General features: G+C 40.9%; 1 protein-coding gene and 1 long non-coding RNA gene across 2 annotated transcripts in view; one reads left to right on the plus strand and one right to left on the minus strand.

Annotated features, from left to right (window-relative positions):
- Positions 1 to 15,248, plus strand: part of clmnb (calmin b) — a 214,117-nt gene extending 198,869 nt beyond the window's left edge. Inside the window, exon 13 of the transcript XR_007936713.1 lies at positions 15,190 to 15,248. The gene's annotated coding sequence lies outside the window, so the exon portion shown is untranslated. The remainder of the gene's footprint in view (positions 1 to 15,189) is intronic.
- Positions 1 to 16,938, minus strand: part of LOC127530263 (uncharacterized) — a 243,526-nt gene that overhangs the window by 79,966 nt on the left and 146,622 nt on the right. Inside the window, exon 4 of the long non-coding RNA XR_007936721.1 lies at positions 16,715 to 16,881. This is a non-coding gene — a long non-coding RNA (uncharacterized LOC127530263). The remainder of the gene's footprint in view (positions 1 to 16,714; positions 16,882 to 16,938) is intronic.

Here is a 16,938-nt window from a genome sequence, read left to right on the forward strand (position 1 = left end):
GTGGAGTCAGATTAAGTGCCTAGGTGTTCTCTGAACAATTGAGTCTTCAATTGTCTCTTAAAAGTAGAAAGGGACTCAGCAGAACGCACAGAGTTTGGTAGATTGTTCCACCATTTGGGAACAACAGAGGAGAAGAGTCTGGTTAGAGATATCGAGTCGTGCTGGACTGGAAGCACCAGGCGTCTCTCACATGCAGAGCGAAGTGGGCGTGAAGGGGAGTAGACCTGGATCAGGGAACCCAGGTAGGCTGGGGCCGTTCTTGTAAAAGTTGTAAACATGCAGCATACTGCTGAATTCAGTGTAATTAAACTGCTACATGCTATCTTGCCCCAAACCTGGTAATTGGAGTCCATTTGTTTAATTTTTGCCCCAGGGCACCTTAACAATCATCACAGACAAACACAGTTTATCCAAGATGTGAGGCACAAAGCATTGTCATCATTTACGGGCACCAAAAAATATTGTTTCTTTGTCTGAAAAATTTTAGCAAAAACATTCCCAAAAATTTCTGAAAATCTGTAAAACCCTCAGGAAGAAAATTTCAATAATTTTCCCTTAAAAGTTTTCTTTAAAAAAAACAAATGTGGCTGAAAAACTCCTGTACATGTTCTCAAAAAATGAGTAAAAATCTTCCAATAAAATCCTAAAAATATCTAAAGTGATTACATATATATCAGCAAAAAAAAAATCTAACAAAATCCAGCATTTTTTCTGGATTTTGGCTGATTGTTTTTGTGAATGTTCTTCAGAAACATTTCTAACTTTTCTTTTTTTCCAAAATTTGAAAATGTGGACATCAGAAGTTTCACAGTGATCCCCCCCACCCCCCACCCCCCACCCCAACTGACAGGATTATGACAACAAGCTGATGCATTCTTAACACTTGCTGTTGCTGCCAATACTTGCTATAAAAGAGTCTAATATGTGAACATGATGATGCTGCATAAAATTCAGTGTTTGTAGAAGATATGTTCATTCTGCCATCATACTTCTGCATCTATAAACAAGACAACTTCAGCTGAAGACCACAGCAGTAAAACTAGTGAAAGGCGAAGTGAATGATCGTGTTGTTAGAATGAAATGTTCTGCTGGGAAACCGAATCAAGTGTCACAGTCAGATTTGTCTCCACGGCCCTGGAGAACGGTCTACATGGATTATCTTCATTTTCTCACTTTTTACTCTAGAATAGCATTACTTTTTAACTGACAGATAAGTAAGTAAAAGATGTTTCAACTGCACCTATGGCCTTCCTTAGAGCATCGTTGAGGTGTTGATGACGTGTCGTTTTTATCAGTCTGACAGATCTCCATTAGTTCACCTAAAAGATAAAACAGAACCGGACAATACGTGTGATGTATGCAATTCTGTGCAAATCATGTGAGAAACATACATGAGAGAAAGAAGTAGATCATACAACACAAGAAAAAAAAACATCAGACAGCATGTGAAAAGGAAGCAGTTGGAACATAAAACGACAAAGCCGACTGTACGTTCTTTTGGTCAATTTGAGTCTCATTTTGTCATTTTGTGTCGTTTTTGTCATTTTGTGTCTTGTTTTTGTCGTTTCGTGCCTCGTTTTTGTTGTTTTGTGTCTCGTTTTTGTCGTTTTGTGTCTCGTTTTTGTCGTTTTGTGTCTCGTTTTTGATGTTTTATGTCTTGTTTTTGTCATTTTGTGTCTTGTTTCTGTCAATTGGTGTCGCGTTTTTGTTTTTTGTGTCTTGTTTTTGTCGTTTTGTGCCCCGTTTTTGTCATTTTGTCTCATTTTTGTCATTTTGTGCCTCGTTTTTGTCATTTTGTGCCTCGTTTTTGTCGTTTTGTGTCTCGTTTTTGTCGTTTTGTGTCTCGTTTTTGTCGTTTTGTGTCTTGTTTTTGTCGTGTCTCGTTTTTGTCGTTTTGTGTCTTGTTTTTGTCGTTTTGTGTCTTGTTTTTGTCGTGTCTCGTTTTTGTCGTTTTGTGTCTCGCTTTTGTCGTTTTGTCTCGTTTTTGTCGTTTTATGCCTTGTTGTCATTTTGTGTCTCATTTTTGTCGTTTTGTGTCTTGTTTTTGTCAGTTGGTGTCTCGTTTTTGTTGTTTTGTGTCTTGTTTTTGTCGTTTTGTGCCTCGTTTTGGTTGTACTGTTTCTCGTTTTTGTCACAGACAATCTTGTTACCGTAGCAACGGAATCTCTCTCAGACTCAAGTTTACATAGTATTGTTCTGTGTTGTAAAGTTATTAACACAGATGATGATGTGTGGCACCTCTTATTTTTTCAAAATGAGGAATAATTCTATGGAATTTGACATTTTGGCTCAGACCCTTTCATTGTGTCCATTAAACCAGTAAAAGATATATTTTCATTATTGTCATATCAAAATGCAAACTAGGGACATATAGCTAGCTAAAAATACCAAAAAGGGTCCAGGCCCATGGACTATGTGTATTTACAATATGATAAGCTCTTAATAATAATATATTGGGCCAATTTGTTACAACAGCAAAGGGGACAGAGAGTACCTTAGAATTATCTGTAGAAAAATAAACAATAAATACACACAAATGCTCGTTCAGATTGTCCAAATACCTTTAGATGCAGATACCAGCGTTGCACATATCAGTGATGCTGCACAGATCTGTTTTGAGTATAAATAATACAACTAAACACTCCTAAAGTGTTGCACTTTCCACCATTTAGATATTTTCCACAGTCAATAAAGTCTAATTAGTGTGAGTTTAACTTTCAACGTGCTTCTCAGAAGGATTTTTAGACGCTTGATAAACACGCATCGATCTGTGGTTTCTGCCGGTAAGTCATTTCTCTGAGCTTAATTTGAGCATATTTAGCTCTCTGAAAGTGAAAAGGGGCGGTGTGGCGTCTGCAAACCTGCACCGACTCCTCCTTAGATTAGTGATGTAATTCTGAGCATCCCTTTGTCCGTGATCTCCCCCCTTTCTCTGGATTTCTCAGTTATTTCTTCACCACAGCTGGTAAATGTGTGTTGCCACTCATGATGCAGAGAACATGCAGCCGTAGAAGAGCCTGAATAAGGAGGGATAAATGATCAGGGGGTCTGGCAGCAGTAGCGGCCGGTCGCATCAGCTCGTCTCATTCCCTTTAAAAGCAGCGAGCTGCTCTCAACGGGGCACTGACGGGCCGTAATGGATGAGAAGAAATGGATGTCCTCGTCCAGGAAGGTGCAGAGTTGAAAGGTGGAGGTATTTTGCAGCACATCAGAATTCGGTGTCGCTTAATTACGTAATTATGCACAATCAACGGTCACATAAAACAGGACATAAATGGTGTGGTTCAGGGAGCGCCGGCCTTGATGTCTGCGACACTTTTTGCTGTCTCTCATCACGGATAACACATCCAGACCCTAAATCCTTTTACCCCGTGGAAAATCAGCCTCGTTTGTTTACCTCCAGGGCCGAGTTATATCTAACAATCATTCGTCACAGGACAGAGCGCCCTGTCTCTCCCTTTCATCTCGCTCCAGTTTGGCCTTGAAGCCCGACCTGAATGTGATGCACACACACCGTCGCCTCGCTCCAATCCTCCGTGGACAAAACGCACCGCAAACAGGCTTTTATTTGAACTCATTCTACCTTAGAGACACAAAGCATAAACATTTGGCTGTTGTGCTTTTTCATGGGTTTAGTATGCATGAGGCGACGGGGCTCGGGTAGCCACGCTCCAAGAGCAGAGAACTAATCAGGGGAGGATGATTGTTCCCACTCACCTTTCGGCGGTGCAATTTTTGGGACATTAAATGAAGTGCCAATGCAGAATTCAGAGGAGATAATATGAAACTGTGAAAGCATTGGTTGATTTTTCCCCCCCCCGTCTCCCTTCTCCCTCTTTTCGGTGGCTGTTAAAAAGCAGCCAGAGGAGAGCCAGGCTAATGTGTGATGTCCCTAATGCGGACATAATGGGAGAGCAGCGCTAATGTTGCTACGCCAACAGTGGAAATGTCACAGTTGACACACTCAGGCTGGGTAGAAGTGTAATTAGCCTAAACACAGGAGGACTACAACAGAGGACGGACATAAAGCCTGAGAGAGAGAGCCGGAGTGTGTCCCAATACGGAAAGAAGAATGACACAATGACAAATTTACGGCGGGACCGTTAGCGGCTCCTCTGAAGCTAATGCTCCCCGGCTCTTTTGTCAATCAAAGACTCCGAACAAAAGATGACTCATCAATTTGCCACACCAAATTACCCCTGCTTTTTTTTTGGAGCCTCTCCCCCTCCTCCTCATTCCACATTAACCTAAATTGCCTCTGCTTTGCAGTTCAACATGAACTAAATGACAAGCAGCACACGCAGCGCTTTGCCTCTTTTTCCGACTCATTTCACATTCAGCCACGGAAATTAAATCAGGACAGTGGTTTTTTGACATTATTGTGCCCTGGTAATGAACATAGCAATTAGGTGGTGAAAATTAATTTAGGGGAAAAAAAACCGAGGGGGCCTCTATTCAGATTTAAGAGCCTTCAGCAGATTGTGGCTGTGATGGTATTTCTCAGAGGCTGGCTGCTAGGATGGATGTCACCACTCGGGGGCGCTCTTCCACACGGTGGCGGTGGAGTAACGCTGATTGATGTGCAGAGGCCTGGCCCTCTCTCAGCTGCTGGCGCTGGTAATTGCTTCCATCCTCCTCCCAGCACAGCGAGGGAAGGGGAACATGTTTGCAGGCTCGGCCCTTCCAGCAGGACTCCACGCTGGATCGCTCAGCTCCTCCAGAAACACTCCGCAGCCATCCAGGGTGGAGTTTGACATTTAAACCTGACAGCAGCTGACAGGAGCAGATCAGGAGTCGGCCTGGGCTACATTTCCCACCTTTCCTTGCTCTGAGTTGTGTTCCTGATGGGCTCAGCCTCCTCAAGTGTGGAGGAATTCTTCTTCTTTTTTCTTTTTTTTTATTGGGTTTACTTTTTAGGAACAGAAACATATTAGTACAACAGCAAAAACACTCAGCAAGAGAGGATCCATGTCATGACAAAGCTATACACATATGTACAAGTTCACCTATATATATATATAAATGAATATTAATACAAATTTAAACAAGAAAAGCACTCAGAAAGCGTGGTATTCCTCCAAGACTCTTCATTCCCTGACCTTGTGCTAAACACAGGCATAAGTTATGCATGTGTACGTTACCGAATCACGTGACCTAAATATGTAGCGAGCGGCGGGATTTGACGGGACTCAGAAACACCCCCACAATTTAATCAGTTGTCCCTTGCATTATTTCTGATGGATAAGTCACAATCATGTGATCATCAGCAGGCAGCTAACAAAGTGTTTGCTTGTTGTCATGGTTACAGTGCTGCTGTCTCAATGAAAAATCCCAAACAAATCCGTGGATCCAGACCATAAGCCGCATCACTGCCAAAATCTAATGAGGTGGTCCTTGTGTCATTTCTGATCCCTGAAAGTTTCATCCAAATCCGTTGGTCCGTTGAGTAATGTTGAAGACAGACATTCACAGACAAACAAATGCTGATCGTCACATAACTCCATCGCATTCTTTGGTCTAATAATGATTTTAAAGATGGGGCTAAAAGCATCCATTCTTGATCGGCTCTGAAAATGTACATTAAAACCTCGCTGGTGTCGTATGAAATCCGGCCTAGAAGTTGTCACACAGGCTGGGGTTAGGGCCATCTCGACCAATTTTCCTCATGTACGTCAAACTGATTTCTTAATTTAAACGTTATTCTTTCCAATGTGTCTTTACTGTAAACCAGATCAATCCACTGATATATGGTTGCCGCATCTTTCTTGAGCCATTTTCCAGTCAAAGTCTTCTTGCATGACACTAACAGCATCCTCAGCAGGTAATAATTTAAGAGGTCTGCACCGATTTACCTTATGTAAAGCTAATTCTAGTCAAAAGCGAAGATGTGTTTCTTTTTTAGGGGTTAAACTATGGAATGATCTTAGTGATCAACTTAAGTTGATGAGTTCTCTGTCAAAGTTTAAAAAAAAACTATAAAAGCTGAAACAATTAATGGATACAGAATGATCATTTCTCATTAAGATTATGTATTATTGATTTTTAAGTGAGGAAATGTAATTATTATTTCGACTTGTACTTTATGACAAATGTTAAGCTGTCTTGGATAATGTTCAGGGTGGGCTGGAAAAAAGCACTTGCTTCATGCCCATCCCATTTTGGTTATGATGATGAAATTGAGAATATAATGTTGTGCTGAAGTGTCTGACCAAAATAAATTCATTCATTCATTCATTCATTCACTCAATTGCATATTAGGTACATCATCTTAAAGTCGAAAAGAAATTTTGCCAAAATGGAGCCACAGAGGGACAGTTCTAGAAAATATGGAAGTGATTTGTTACAGTTTCTCCACACAGTCTCCAGCAGACAGTCTGGATGAATTTTCTTTCTTTTTTTTTTTTAAAGGTGTTTGTTGCTCTCTGTGAGGCAGGATTTTCAGGACAATGTCAGACTTTAATCTCTTTCAATTAAACACCTAATGAGTTTTTATGCGCCTCATTGATCATGTCGAGCCTGAGAGGGACACAAATTAAGGCCTCAGAAAAACATGGTTACAAGTGGCACAAAGCCGGTCGTCTCAGGATAAAGCTGAGATGAGCGGTGTTAAACTGGAGACGTACAGAAAGTGTGTAGCACCCTGGTAATAATGTTTGTGCTGCTTCACACCCACCTCGGTGTATTTCTGATCTGCTCTGCTTTGTTTTGGCAGAAATTCAATACTTTCCATCCCTCCTCTGGCACCTTAATTCTTCATGTTGATAATGTGGATTGATGCAGGATCCACTTCTACTTATTTATTCACTTTATTGAATGATGCACAGCTTTAATTTCACCCACAACACAGTGTGAAGCACTTTAAGGTGAAAGTCGCTCTGCTACAGCATTAAAATGCTTCCAGAGACGGGGTTTATGTAAATCCAGGAGCTGGAGGAGGCAAGGACGGCAGAGACCGGAACCTCTGGAGTAACCTGAATTTACAGTCGGTAGGATAATTAAACGACAACAAGGAGACACAAAGCAAAACAGACAAAAATGGAGATAAAAAATGTTCAAAGAGACACAAGAAAACAACTCGGACACAAAAATATACACAATGACAATGAGACAGCAGATGTACACAAACTAGACTAGAATGACAAACAGCTACTAGACAACTACACAGACACAAAAACACACAGAAGTAAAAGGAGACGCAAAACAACAACAGAGGCGACACCACAGACACGTCCAAAAAGACACAAAACATCTACAAATAAGCAGAAGTCACTGAAGCAACGACAACTTGACAAAAAGTTAGACAATGACGAAGAGAAACCAAATGACAACAAAGACACACAAAGTGACTCCAATGAACAACAGAGAGACCAAAGATATAGACACGAAAAATCCAACAAAAATTAACACAAAACAACTACAGAGAAAAAAATGAACGCAATGACAAGAGACAAAATGAGCACAGAGACAAAAATGCAGACTACTACAAAGACACAAAACCCAAGTGCAAAGAGACGCAAAACAACCAAAGAACTACGATAGACGAAATAACTATGAGACGAAGTTGTAGATGGCAATTAGACACATGACTACCCACAACAATACAAACAAGTTCAAAGACACACAAAACAACAAAAGAACTAAAGACACAAGGACTGCAAAGACACAAAATGTGAATGCAAAGAGACATAAACAAACTACAGGACTACAAATAGACAAATTAACTGCAAAGAGACAAAAACTCATACAAGCACAAAGACACAAAACACACATGCAAAGAGACACAAAACAACTAGAGAATCACAAATGAGACAAAATGACTTCAAAGACAAAGTACAAACAGACAGAAAACAACTGACTGACTTGACTTAATCCTCTTCACTCCTAATGGAGCATAGGGCCTCAACAGTAGCTCTCCACTTCTCTGGCTTTCCTCTTGGCTTCCTCCCAAGACAAGCCGATGGTCTTCAGCTCATCGATGACGGATCTTCTCCATGTCTGCTTTGGGCGCCCACGCTTCCTCTTGCCTTGAGGGTTCCATTTTAGTGCCTGCCTGGTGACGTTTGCAGGTTCCTTCCTCAGTGTGTGGCCGACCCATCGCCACTTTCTCCTCCTGATCTGGACAGCCATAGGCTCTTGGTTGGCCCTAGTCCACAGGTCGGTCTTTGACACTCTGTCGAACCACTTGACGTTGAGGATCTGCCGGAGACACTTGTTGATGAATGTCTGGATCTTTTTGGAGCTTGTGTTGATGACCCTCCACGTTTCAGAGCAATACATGAGGACGGATTTGACGTTTTATCTGAAGATGCGGAGTTTGGTGCGGGTTGAGATAGCGGTGGCCTTCCACACTGGTCGAAGGATGGCAAAGACCTGGCACGCTTTCTTGATTCTGGCCGAGATGTCCTCGTCTGTACCTCCTGTCTGGCTGATTTTGCTGCCCAGGTAACCAAACTCGTGCACATCTTCCATTTCCACACCCTCGATGGTGATAGGGGCCTCCTGCCTGTTGTTTGTCCTGAGTACCTTCGTCTTTTCTTGGCTGATCCTCAGTCCGACACGCTGCGAGGTTTCTCTCAGGGCATCTACCTTCTCTTGCATATCTTGCAGGCGGTTTGAAAGTAAAGGCTCTACTTTCACACACAAAACAACTACAGAACAACAAATACACAAAATGATGACAAAGAGACAAAAATTCACACAACTACAAAGAGACAAAATACAACTACAAACACAAAAAAAACAAAAAAGTAACTACAAACACACAGAATGACTACAAAGACACAAAATATGACTACAAATAGAAACAACAAAAAACTACAAGGAGACAAAATGTAGAGGACTATAATACACAACAATGAAGACAAAAAGACAAAATGTTCGATAAGGGACACAGAATAACAATACGGAGACAGATAAATGAAAAGAAAACTGAAATTTAGAAAACCAAAGAACAGACACCAAATAACTGAATTTAAAAAAAAAAAGTACTGAAAGAGAAAAAACTTCTGGAGTCAAATCAGATGCAAAACAAGTACAAAGAGACTCAAAATAAACCAACCAAATAATATTCTGTGTATCTTCTTGGATCTGAAAGACTTATTCTGTGATGCTGTGTAGGAGGGTTGAAGCTTATTATGACCAGACTCCTGTTGTCTCAAAAATATATCATAAGCTGACAATCCGACGTTGAATATGAGGAAAACTTTTACATTTTACACATGAAGCTAACGTTTCTTCTAAATCACTCATAATACCATTGAACGAATCACCTGTGATGTTCTGTCGGAACAGTTTGGATTAAAATCACGATATCTCAACAGAAACTCTTTATTTTGCGAGGCTCGTTTAAAAATTCACTGCGGTAAACAGTTTCCTCTGAGCAGGATCTGTAACAGACAGAATGTTCTGGGGCTCCAGTAGCTCACCTCTGATGTCCCACAGATAAAGTCCCTACTGCAGCAGTGGATTGTTACAAATAGATTTCCTTTATAATTCTGATAATATTCAGAATCGATACCGTGCATTCCTAAAAATGGATCTCAGGCCTGCACTCTGGTTTGAGGATGTTTGCGGCTGAAGCACAGCTTGAGGGAGGAGGACTGACCTGGAAAAGAGCGAGTCTTCTAAACCGTAAGAACAGGAATGTAGGAGTGGAACAAAACTCTGCGTGACAGCAAAACCTTTGTTTTGCAGGAGGTATCGATTGCTGGTAAATGCAAACACTCTCCTGGAATCTAGCGGTGGTGAGCAGCTGAGTGGTGAACATGGAGCCAGAAGACGTTTTAAATAAACTCTGCTGACCATCTGAACCCAAGACTCGTTCGCACACATGCGAACACGCCGAGCTAGCCGGTGTAGACTTTCAGATTGTTGGTTTTGGAGATTTGGAGCCTCGGTTGGACGAAGCAGCTCCAGTCTGACCGGTGGAAAGCAGCTGTTGCAAAACAAAACGTTGTCTGAACCACGGAGCGGCTTTAAATCAGGAGCGTGACACCGCCGGTCACCTGGCACTCGCTCTGATTTACAGATGACGGTTTTACAGCCTTGCAGTCATTGTCATTATACAAGCAGATACAAGTGCACAATGACTGCACACTCACACACACGAGTCCCCCTGCCAAACACAGCAGAAACCAATCCGGCAGCAGAGCAAAGGAAGCATGCTGAGAATATCAGACAGAGGAAGAGGACAAAGAGAGGAGGAGGAAGGACGAGCAACAAGCTCCTCTCTGCCTCTCACAGTTTGATGGGAGAGTTTTTAGAAAACTGACATGTTTTGAAATTTGCCATCCAGTGTAGTAGTTCCACCTGCATTCTAAACCTCAGGAGGCAGGTTCAGCTAATTAGCAGCAGCAATCACACACACTATTATCCTTTAGTGCTCACCTGTAACTTCATATATGCTGATATACTAATATTAATCATTTTAAATCCATCCCTTCCTCCGTTAATACAGGTGTGCCCCAGGGCTCTGTCCTGGGGCCCCTCCTCTTCATCATTTACCTCCTTCTCCTCGGCAGTACAGGTATGTATATATGTATATATCTGTAAGATGTCCTTGATTGCAGATTATCATTATCTTTGTCATAATAAAACTGTAATCGGGGTTCTCTATCTGGTAAGTGTTGAAGAAATTTCAATCGTAGTCCTTGGAAGTTTGCTATAGTGGCATGTTTACTGGTATTCTGGCATATGGTGGGCTGACCAACACAGAGCATGAGTCTGTGAAGGAAATATTTGCAGATTACCCAATATATAAGGATGGTCAGAGGGTAGGGAGGTGGCTGTATGTTAATATAAGGGTGAATAGTGGTTCATTTGTGTATGGGTGCTAATCAGTAACAGGAGGTAACACAACAAAGAACAAAAGTTGGTTGAATCAAGGAGTATGGCAGACAACAAAAAGTAAGAAATGAGGAGTCTGGCAAACAGTAATAAATAACAAAAACAAAGGAATTGTGGATAGCCATGGGGAATGGAATGAAAGAGTGAAACTAGGAAGTATCTCTAGCAAAAGGAGTGCTTTTTTCTTCATTATGAGTCTCCTTCTCATCATATATCTGCTAGTAAACACTGACCAACTTGCATAAAATCTGTTTAATATATTATGCCTTACATGGAGAATAAGGAGGCCTTTGCAGTCTTGTATGCTATTCTCAAAAGTCCACCAATAAACTTGTTAATTCTGTATATATCACACTGTCAGATCCTGTAAACAGCACAAACTCATATTAGAAACACTCATTACGGTGCACTAATTAACTGTGCGTGTCATGATGCCACTAAACATAATGCATTACAGCCTAATGCGTCTACCAATGCATTAAAGTTTTCACCTAATTATAAAGTAATCAGATATATGCCAATCAGCAGCAATGCAATCATAGACGTTTGTTAAGGAATGCTGCTATCTGTCACCGCCTCTCTGTCTGTCTCTGTATAAATATATGCACATATTTAAATATATATATATGCAGAGAACACACACAGACACACACGTGTGTAATATCCTGTGAAACAAAAGCTGTTAAGTTTATTATTGAAAACCGTTTCAGCTCCTTAAACCAACCAAATTAATATTTGAAGTGATTGCAGCGCTGCAATATTTTCAATCACTTTGGCCCTGATTATGGAAATGGTTCATTATTCACTGAAATGTTCTAAATGTGTGTATATATGTGTGTGTGTGTGGGTGTGCTGAATAGCTATTGAAATGCTAATCTTCCTATTAAATCCAGTTGACTCGTACGTTGCTGCGTTCCCTGAGATGCATGAGGCTTTTATCTGAGAAAAAGGGAGAAAAGATTCACGAAAATCGATATCTGACTCTCTGCTAATGTCGCTTTGGTCGCCATTGTCAATTCCAACTTTGTGAACATTAATGAGTGTCCTGTGGGTTTCTGCATTGGATACACTTCACGCAACAGACGACACCACAACAGAACCACAACAGAAAAACAGCACATTGTGAGTGGATGTTTTCAGCCGCTTGCTAAAGGTGATCGTTAGAATGAGTGTTTTTCTGACAATACGCTGCTGTCTCATCTGACAACACCGTCAATTTACAGCTGTGATTTTAATACTTTCTCATATTTGTAAGCAGAGAAAGGAATAAGAACATATTCTGAAAAGCATGAGAATCTCAACGCTGTCACATTTTCTCACATTCACTGCTCTGTACAGTGAAAGTTACTCAACTTCCGCCTCATTTATTCGTGATTTTTGGTCAAATATTTGTCCGGTAAACTAATCAAAGCTGCAATACTTCATACTTTTATATAAACTCACTCAGTGATGAACCCACAGAGGATTATCTCCTATCTGTGCAGTTTCTTTTCACTTTAAAACTTTTAAAAAGTGATGTTTTTATTAGAAAAGTAACATATAATTTCTTTGGTGCTTTTATTCAGTATTTTGTGCTGAAGTTAAAATCAGACAATGGAAGCCATGACACATTAAATATTTTATGATTACATTAATTTTATTAATTTCATGTAGTTAGATATAAAAAATAAAAAAATAATATTCTTGAAGTCAGATGGACATCAGGTATAATATATTAGCCGAGCTTAGCTAGACTGTATTCCCGTTATAAGGGATATACGGAATACGGTCTAGCCCTCCTCCATTGACACATTTTGACAGGTTTTCAAGCTCCGAGCAGATCAGACCGAACCAATCTGAGCACCAGAGGCGGGAGTTAACGATGCGACCGCAACAGAGCGAGGTTTCTCTCGTGCGCTTTCCTCTGTTTTGCACGGGCTGAATTTGTCCTTTAAACCTCAACAAGAAGCAGCTCTTAAAGCTTTTCTTTTTAAAAAGGATGTATTTTTAATTCCGGCAGGCTGTACGATAGAATGCGTAATGCTGCCCTCCACTGTTGAAAGGGAGAGCTTAGATTTTCCTCAGGACCCCTGTACGGCGAAGGAAGCTGTTAAAACTACAAAACATCATGGCGGAAAGGCAGTTGTTAGGTCGCTTAGTGATTGCGTCACACATGTGTTACGCTGATTGGCTCTCTCCAATTCAAGCTGTGATCGGTAGTCCCGCCTCTGGGCTAGATTTGGTTCAATGGAGCAGTTCCAGACTGACTTTATGTGTATTTGTAACACACGATATAAAGGCTGTCTGGTCCCCAGGCAAATAATATATTACTACTTAATAGTTATTTCACATAAATTCGTAGCATTATTACATTTATTCCTCAGAAATACTTCCCTTTTTTCAAAATAAAAGCTTTTCAAAATGGAGGCCATGATTTCAATCTTAATTTTGCTCAATTGTACATAAAATATTTAGAAGAACCTTTCTCTAAAATAACATGTGGTGTTTGTTTCTAGGCGGCCATGTTGGTTTTAGGCCTGAAAACAGCAAAAATGTCAACTATGATACAAAAAGTTACACAATTATTTACTGACCAAATCATTTAAACATCCAAACGTGGAAATCAGCATTTTAAAGGACAGTCAAACACAGGAACTGGACATGAAACAACACGTCATTCGGCTCTTCGTGGAAATAGGAACACACTGAAAGCTGCTGTAAAACATAATTGTTCAAGGAGATTTATTCTTTTAATGCTTCTTTGACAATAAAAAAACAACTCCTTTTTGTTGTCTCTGCCTCCTCCTTGCTCCTACTCTCCTTCCTGCTCCCTGTCAGGTTCTGAGCTGTGCTCCTGTGTAACGATATAATCCCGTAATGTGATCACAGGCGCTCCGTTTTTAATTACAACAAGAGCTCCGGTTTGAGCCATGACTTCATCTTCCTTCAAAGTGAGGAGTGAAGCTGGGTCTCCCCAAAAATAGCAGAACAATAACCCCGAGAACAGATTACACCACACCGAAGAGCAATTTGGCTCTGATCAAGCGAACGCCTTCTAAAGTTTGCAGCTTCTGCAGACGGAGTGGCGTTTTCAGACGCAGACCTGGCCTTGTGAGGCTGGACAGGAAGCAGTCCATCACAGGCCTTCACTTTGATCTTTCCTTCTCCCCTCCAAATAAACAATGCCGGTAGGGTAATGAGGCCCCCGGGTGTTCTGAGGACCTGAGTGAGGACACCCGGCCACAGAGAAGGTATAAAACAAGGAGACGTGAGGAGAAGCGAGGGCCCGGCCGCCTCATTAGGGAACTATGAACGATGGTGGCAACTATTCATTTCCTCTGCTAACGACTGCAACACACACACACACGTGTCCACGAGAGCCCGTAAATACAGACACACTTGTGGCGTGAGCGAGCGAAGCCACACACACGTCAACCCACAGAGGAGCCATTCAAACACAGTGGGATGCTGTTTAAGATCATAACTCTCTTCTTAATGGTTGACAAAGAGAGAAAGGGACGGAGAGAGGAGGTGAATTAAGAAAGTAAGAGCCGCCTGGGGGCCCACTGTGCCTCAAAGTGTGGTTTTAGTGTCTGAAATTAATAACAGAGAGATAAAAAAGCTCCATATTTATATCCCGTTTATACGTTGAATCATTTGCATCAAGCTGTTGTGCTCTAATTTAAATATAAATGTCTTTATTACAGGTAGGGAAGATGGGTAAAAACATTTGCATCCCTTCTACGTTGAATCGCTCTTTATGTTTTTTGGCAGTGCAGTGCAGCACATATCAAATAAAAAAAAAAAACTGGACCTTTCTAACGGTATCAGTGGCTTCAATGTGCAGCAAAGTTTGGACGAGAAAAACAGCTTTGAACAAACCTCAAATTCACTCACAGATACAACCCAAAACCAGCCCGCGGGACGACTCCGTAAATGATAGAAGACATCACCTGCAGATTGTAAATTAGTAAAACTATAAATTTAAAATCATTTCTAGACCATGACAAGTTGTTTGGACCAGAAAGTAAAATACTGGATTGTTCTTTGTTCATTTTGTGTCTCATTTTTGTCATCTTTTGTCTTGTTTTTGTTGTTTTTTGTATTTTTTTGTCTGACTTTTGTCGCTTGTTTCATGTTGTCATTTTGTTTCTTTTTTGTCTCATTTGTATGTCTTATTTTTGTGATTTTGTGTTTTGCTTTTTTGTTGTTTTGTGTATCGTTTTAGCATTTTTTGTTGCTTTGCAGATTTTTTTTAGCATTTTTTTGTGTTTTTGTTTTGTTCCATGTCGTTTGTCTCATTTTTGTCATTTTGTGTCTCATTTTTGTCGTTTTGATCATAAAGTAAAATACTTTATCGTTCAGTTCCAGGTGACTAAATGTTGTGTTCCTTTGTAGACACTCTGTGATCTGGAAGTTGTAATGAGGAAATGATAAACTGAGGATGAATGTGGATGAAATAGGATTTATGTTTCTTAAGGAATTTGAAGTCGTTCACAATGTTTTGTAAAAAGATAATTCCTTAAATGTGAACATTTTCAGAGTGTACTTTTGTGCACTAAAACAAAGGAACCATTAGGAGTTGTGGTTATTTATAGGTTATTATGCTGTGGTTTTACTGGTTTTACTGGCTTTACTGGTCCGGATCACTGGAGATCAAACTGGACTGAATGTGGAATCTGGACTAAGATGAGTTTGACTCTCCTCTTCACATTTTCCTTTTAGCGCACTTTTTTTTTTCTTCAAATTTCCACCTCATCCAGTATCCAAACATCATGGTTTAGATTACAGACAATCTCTCCTACACTGTTATGAAAATAAATCTCTACTGACAGCATTTTATGTTGAGATATATGCAAAAACATAAGCCTTTTAGCATTTCATAATGTGAAAAATCTATAGTTATCACATCCAGTGATGTAAGATCTGGACAGTCCTGACTGTTCTGGAAAAACCAAGATATAACACATATGGCCTGCCCTTATAACGACCAATATCAATCAAGAAAACGGCTGAAAGATCACCTAACAATGAAAATAGTCATTAGTAGCAGGACTGCTATGACGCCTGCAGTTGCTCTGCTGCAAAGAATGAGCTGAAAGCAACGCATATGTAAAGCTGTGAATCAGAGCCTTACCTGCCACACCTGAGAGTAAAAGCACCGTTACTTCCTGTGCTGCTGCTAACAATGTGGATCATAAACGCTGCAGATTCATTCATGAAACAGAGAGCGAGCAGATTAGCGGGATAAACTCACATCAGGGATGGATGACGTGTGAGGCCAGCTCTGCTCTGTTTGCCTACAGACATGCATGGACGCCTAAAACACTTCAGCACACACACACGCACACACACACACACACGCACGCACGCACACACACACACACACACACGTTTGTACTTCTATCTTAGTGAGGACATCTATAAGCATAATGCATTTCCTAGAGCCTTACCCTAACCTTAACCATCACAACTGATTGCCTAACCCTAACCCTAACCCTAACCAAACCTCAATTCATACCTGTTCTCTAAAAACAAGTCTTCACCCTCAAACATGGCTGTTTCAAAGTGAGGACCGGCCAAAATGTCCTCACTTTGTAAAAATGTCCTCACTTTGATAGTTAAATGCAGAAAATGGTTCTCACAATGTAGCAAGTACAAGAACACACACACCTGTTTGAACAGAGAGCATTAGCTTCAGCAAACATCACAGCCTGCTTCGTTTCCTGAGAGCAGGTCAGCAGGACTGATAACGTTTCACCTGAGCTCCTGCATGTTTCATCCGCTGCCTTCCCTCCATCTTGTCTTGAATTGTAAACATTAACCCCCAAAACCTCATCCGTCCATCTGTCCGTCCATCCATCCGTCCATCCGTCCTGCCTCTCATTACCTTCACTTCATTGATTCCTTCTCTCAGTCCTCCTCCATCATCCAAACACTCCACAGGTCGGACCTCCTCCTGTTTGCTCAGGGATTAGGTAGGAAGGAGCTAATCCAGGGGTGTCCAACATGAGGCCCGTGGTCCAAAAGTGGTCCTCCAGAGGGTCCAATCCGGCCCTCAAAGTGTAAAAATTACAGAGAAGACATTAACTGCAGATTGTAAATTAGTAAAAA

Source organism: Acanthochromis polyacanthus, chromosome 16, assembly GCF_021347895.1.
Source record: "Acanthochromis polyacanthus isolate Apoly-LR-REF ecotype Palm Island chromosome 16, KAUST_Apoly_ChrSc, whole genome shotgun sequence".
In the NCBI taxonomy this organism is placed as follows: Eukaryota; Metazoa; Chordata; class Actinopteri; family Pomacentridae; genus Acanthochromis; species Acanthochromis polyacanthus.